Source organism: Aulonocara sp. 'chitande type north' Nkhata Bay, linkage group LG22, assembly GCF_057382095.1.
Source record: "Aulonocara sp. 'chitande type north' Nkhata Bay isolate Kocher_YH1m ecotype deep benthic linkage group LG22, A_spYH_male_GT1.1, whole genome shotgun sequence".
In the NCBI taxonomy this organism is placed as follows: Eukaryota; Metazoa; Chordata; class Actinopteri; order Cichliformes; family Cichlidae; genus Aulonocara; species Aulonocara sp. 'chitande type north' Nkhata Bay.
In genome coordinates, this window is record NC_141364.1 from 8,784,233 (window position 1) to 8,790,232 (window position 6,000).

The window sequence follows — 6,000 nt, forward strand, 5'->3', positions numbered from 1 at the left end:
ACATGAACCTTTAGAGTAAAAATAGCAAAGAAGTATGTAAAATCATAAATATCTAAAATTTAGAACAGGAAACTTAGTAAACCGGTTTTACAAATAGGAGACCTGTAGAAATGCTACATATTAGCCTCCTGATCCCAGAAAGAAAGCTTTTTTGTTCTGTTAATTGATATTACAATTATATTTTGAATATTGACTGAATTTTCCATGTGCATATTCTGAATTAGCTTTTTTTTTTTTAAATTAAAGAAGGCCTAAGATTTTATAGTTCAGGTATTCTTTGGGTTTCAGGAAGGTTCGTGGGTTAGGGTTTTTAATGCTGTGTGTAACATGTCTTCACAGTCAGCTCTGTGACCTATACCCAAAAAACAAGAAGGTATCCCAGGACAAAAGCTGGAATACTTTGTGCACATACATGTCGTCACTGTTGGTGCTAAAAAGCTCACAGTATGATTCGCTGAGCCCTCAGGTGTCAAGGTAATGTGTGTGAAAAGATTAGTGTGCTAACAGCTGGTGTTTGGACTGTGTTTCTGTTCACTTTGGTGTTATCACATGCTTTATTAATGGGGTCTTTTCCATAAATGTTACCAACACTGATGAAAGGATGAAAAGCTCAAGCATCTATACATCAAATTTTCAACCACTTAACCAGTTCAGGGATGTGAGGGGCTCAAAAAAGGCAGCAGATTATTTTAATTAATTTTAAAATATAAAAGAAAGTGTTGTAATAAAATGAACTCAGACATGTGAGATAGTACAAATGAACGTGGGTTTACTCACCACACATAAATCAGTTCTGTGATCAGATTATTATTAAAACATAGGGAGCAGGAGCAAAAATACAGGAAACAAATGTAACTGTTTAAATAGATATAAATGATAAATTGAAGACAAAAAGATTTAAATTTTGTAACATTCTTCATTAATTTTCAAGTTTTTCAAAGCAAATGTTTTCTGCTGTGTGCAACATGTCTTCATATATCTAACATAACCAACAACAGTAACAACATGATCTAACTCATGTGATTGTTATGAGTTTGGATCAATCTTAGTAAATCAGAGGGACACAAATGGCTTTTACAGCACAGGCTATTCTGACTGGATTAGAACAAGGAAAACTTCCTTGTACACTTTTAATTTGAGCAGAAAGCAAGAAGGCAGTTCTAAACTCTTACCTGTAGCTTGGTCTTGTCTCTAATTAAAAAAATAAATAAATAAATAATAATAATAATAATAATAATAATAATGGATTGCATGAACTAGAAACACTTGTGGAAAAAAAAATATTAATTAGGTTTAAAAGAATAACACATAGCATATAAGGTAAGAACTGTCACGGTTCTGGGTCCGTTGGACCCAGTGTTTTGAGTTTATTATGTTTTGGTTTAATTTTGCATCATGGATTGTTTTCTTGTTCTCTTGTTGTGCTGGTGTTGATGATGATGATTATGATGATGTTTATTATTAGAGTTTCATGTTTCTGTTTATCCATGTTTTAGGAATTGTGGTCTCATGTATTGTTTGAGTTTCATGTATTATTTTCTGTGTCGAGTCTGTGTCTTTGAGTAGTGATTCATGTTTCCTGTTTTATTGTGAAAGTCTTAGTCTTATGTTAGTGTGTGCAGCTTTGTTCCCCCTGTCTCGTTAGCCCTGATCTCTCCCAGCTGTGTCTCCCTCCTGTTGCCCTTTCCCTCATTACTACCCTGTGTATATAAGCCCTGTGTTTTCCCATGCTCTGTGTCATGTCGTACCCTCAGATTTTGCCTGTGTGTTTTTGTGTCAGTGGTTCACGTTCATTGCCATTGCTCAGTTTATGTTTTGTTTTATGCCAGCAATAAAGCTGAGGTTTTGAGTTACAGTTCAGTGTCTGAGTCCTGCGCTTGGATCCTCCTCTCCGCCTGCCCGCACACAGAGCCCTGACAAGAACATCAATGTGATGATAAAGGAGCAGGAAAGTGAAGAAGAAGATAGAGATTTAGTCCGATCTGAGCGGTCATCAGACAAACTACCACCCGTCACTTACTGAACAAACACTTATAGAACATAACATTTGATATAAAACAAAATGATCTGAATATGACTAAAGCATCATGGTGGTGGTTAGCACTGTCACCTCACAGAATGACGGCTCTGTTTAATCTTATCTGGAGTCTGGACAGATTGCATCTTCTCTTTGTGCCTGTATGGGATTCCTCCCACAGATTGTTTTAGTTTCTGAAAGTTTCCAGCGTGTGAACCTTTTTCAGTACTCATACTGCTAACTGTGATGACTGTCAGACCAACAGAAAGCATGAAAGCATGTTATTTTAGGTAACCACATGTTAAAATATCACACACCTTTGGGGACTGGCTGACTCCAAAGCTCCTTTTTCTGTAACGTTTAGATGGTGGAGAGGCATGCTGGAAAATATATTACTTATATTTCCTGATTAAATGTTGACTACACTACTAATAAGCAGTGCTGGCAAAACTTTGTTGAGCAGATGTTTTGATGAGTAAGTAGTTTATGTTTTTGTGAAGCTCTGAAATATTGTTATACTTTGAAAATGTGCACTCCTACTGTAATATGTGTGTGCAATTCATCCAGCAGCTCGTCCTTTGGAAATGATTGTTTAATGTGGAATTCTATAAATGACTGTGCTTGTTTGCTACAGTGACCCATCCAGTGTGTGAAGGCCTGTGGTTAATAGACTTCTCTCTTTTGTTGCATGCTTATACACATTACAGTTGTCTTTATTTCACTTTAGTAAGGTTAAATCTGAAAATCTGGTGATTTAGCATGAACTTAATTAAATATAAGCTGTCTTCCTCTGACGTCTGACTGTGGTTGCTGTCCATGGTGCTGATCAAAAGCTGTGTGTGTGTGTGTGTGTGTGTGTGTGTGTGTGTGTGTGTGTGTGTGTGTGTGTGAGAGAGAGAGAGACTTTGGGCACTCATATTGAAGTACAAAGATGTTATATAACATATCCAGTGAAAAAGATTCATAAGTGTGAATTGTCTGATGAAAAATATGTTGTTGAATTTCCAGAGAATTCCAAAGACATATGGAAAATCTACCAGAGGAGAGCAAAACATCCAAAAAGGTTTAAATTTCAGGTCAAATTTATTAAAATAAATCAAATTATTACTTAAAATAATGAATTGATCGAATCTTCTAGAAATGAAAACTATTATTTGCTAGCGTTGTTGTCTCACAGCAACAAGGTTCTATGTCCAGTCTTTAATACAGCTGTGGTCCTCAACAGCTGTAAATGTTCATCTACCTGTATAAAACTACACTGTTGTGTTACTGAAAGCTTACATGTCCACTTTATGTCTTCTCTTAACGTTTATCGAGTGAAACTGACTCTCAACATGCAGAGTGAGTTTGCATAAGTTTTCTTAAAGATATGCTGGATGTGGTGTGATAAAGATGAAAATAATACTACTTAAAACTACCATGTTTCTCTTGTGCCTTTGTCAGGTTCATGTGTCATACCCTGTGTTTCCTGTTTTATTGTGATAGTCTCTTGTCCTAAGTGCATCATGTTCAGTTTTGCTTCCCCTTGTGTCATTAAGTGCATTCAGTTCAGCTGTTTCTCCACAGGTATCTCCACTTTGCCCATTTCCCTCCCTGGGGCCAGCTCCCCCGCTGACCCCAGTAGGCACCCCCATACTCCGCGACCCGCCAGGGAAAGGGGGCCCAGGCCCATCCAGACCGGGCCCAGTGCAGCAGCGCCGCCCGGCCCCACAGAGCCCGGGACAGTCCACCCAACCCCACCACAGAGAAAACTGCACCCACCCCACCATCCACTCATCTTCCAGACTACATAAGACAATAAACACCCAGGCTGAGATCTTCCTCCACCTCTCCTGTATCCCCCCCTCCTGCAGAGGGAGCTCCTGAGGAGAGGAAAGCTCCTGCAAGATGTGACAATCTCCCCCACCAGTTGAAGAGCCCCCCAGGTGGCTCGACGCACCGGCGGCACCCTGCTCCAGGGCTGGGCCCCCATGCACCCACCCGCCCACAACCCCGGCAACACACCAACCAGGACCCAAGCCCCCGAGGCCCGGTCCGGGTCCCAGCCCAGAGACGGAGCGCCCCCAGAACCTCACGCCCATCCCGGACCCACCCAGGGCCAGCCAGGCTACCAGGTCAGTAACCCACGTCCGTCAGCACAGACCCTCCCCTAGCCCCGCTGCACGCAGCCGCGAGGAAACAGTCACCGGAGAGCCAACAGAGCCCCTAACCGGACATGACCGCTACCCCGGGTTGAGCCCCCCAAGGAAGATGCCTCCGGGGAACCCCCCGAAAAGACTAATATTGATGCAGTCCAGAACCGCAATATTTCATCCCTGCTTTACTGGCCATTTTCTCTGTCTGGAACTCAAAGTCCTACTTAATACTTTTTTTTGAGGCAGTAACCCCCCTTGCCGTTCCAACAGAGGGCAGCATGTCCACATCTATGAAAATAAAACCAATCTTTAAATCAAATAAATGAAAACACAGGAAACCATCATCTGTGACCTCAGTTCAAGTCAAAAGAAATTATTTGTTAATCTGAATAAAATGAGAAATCAAAATGCAGGACCCAGGCTGTAGTAAAAAGCCTGCTCATCTCCACATTTCCACAGGAAGTGTTGTAAGTGTTGCAATTCTCTTTTCTTCTTCTTCTTTTTTTTCCTGAAAGCCCAAACCAGTGAGGTGCAGAGGACATTCAGTATGTGTCTTGATGCTCACAAGGTTATTTGATGTTCTGACTATGCAAACTGAATCAGTAAAGATACAGGAGAAATAACACCAGGCTGTTGTATTTTTGTGATTCAGACTTAGTCACTAAGTCTGAAGTCAGGATCTCAGCATGACGAGCCGTCCACAGAGCTACATAGAAGGTAAGAACATTAAATCTGGTGGTAAATCAGTTAATCAGATCCGAGTGGTCCTTTCATATAAATTGAAGCCAAACTGGAGACTACGTATGTTTTAATACATTAACTTTAACATTAACTGAGTAAGAGATGCAAAGAAAGCTTCATGAAGGTTTATGAAAGAACAAAAAAAGAGTCATATTTCCTGTTGGTCTAATGTAGTTGTGGTTCTCTGCACTAGAGTTGTGGTATATGCACCTAACTGTATTACAATGTATGTCAACCATGAATTAAATATCTATAAATACTAATAGGATCTGGCCATTCATACTAATAATACATTTACAAAATATAAATTCATACCTTGTGTAAATATTACTACAGGCTGGAGGAAAAAATATGTAGCCTGTACTTATTTTCAGGGTAAACTGACACTTTAAGGTGAAGTATTGCCAGAAATAATAGATAAACACACAGTTAAAGACATCAAATGATTTCTAGGTGCTTAAGGAGGGGGACAGGATGTGTGATGTGACTGCTATGAGCACATTGTCATTTACTGAACTGTGGTTTTCCTTTCCTTGTAAGAAAGATTATTTAAGCAACTTTTAAACCACATTAGAAACTTTGTGTAAAACTGAAATCCAAATATATTACAGAATACAGACAGATATATTGATGTGACGTCAGTGGAGCTGTTTGGAGTCTGGCGGGATCATGTGTCACAGTTGTGTTTTTATATAATTATTCTTTTGTACAGCACTTTGGTTCATTGTGGTTGTTTAGTACTTTACAAAAAAGCTGGTATAATAGTTGGTTATTATTTTGTCTAACTTCTGCACATCTATTTCCTCTAAATCTTCATCAGGTGAAGATCCTGACTCTCAACATGCAAAATCAAAAAGAGGGTCAAAGGTCACAACAGAGAAAGTTGCCCTGCTGGTTCTCGGTTCCCTCCTGGCAGTTGCTTTCATTGTGATTTATCGTCTCTGTGAGTGTCGTTTCACTTCAACAGAATGACCTGATTTACTGTAGATTTAATGATGATGAAAGTTTCAGTTGGTTGAGCTGTTTTAGTCCAGCTGATGTGTTTTACTCTTTCTTAGCAGAGTTGTCGACTAACATGAACTTTTGATTTCCTTTAATCAGCTTTTG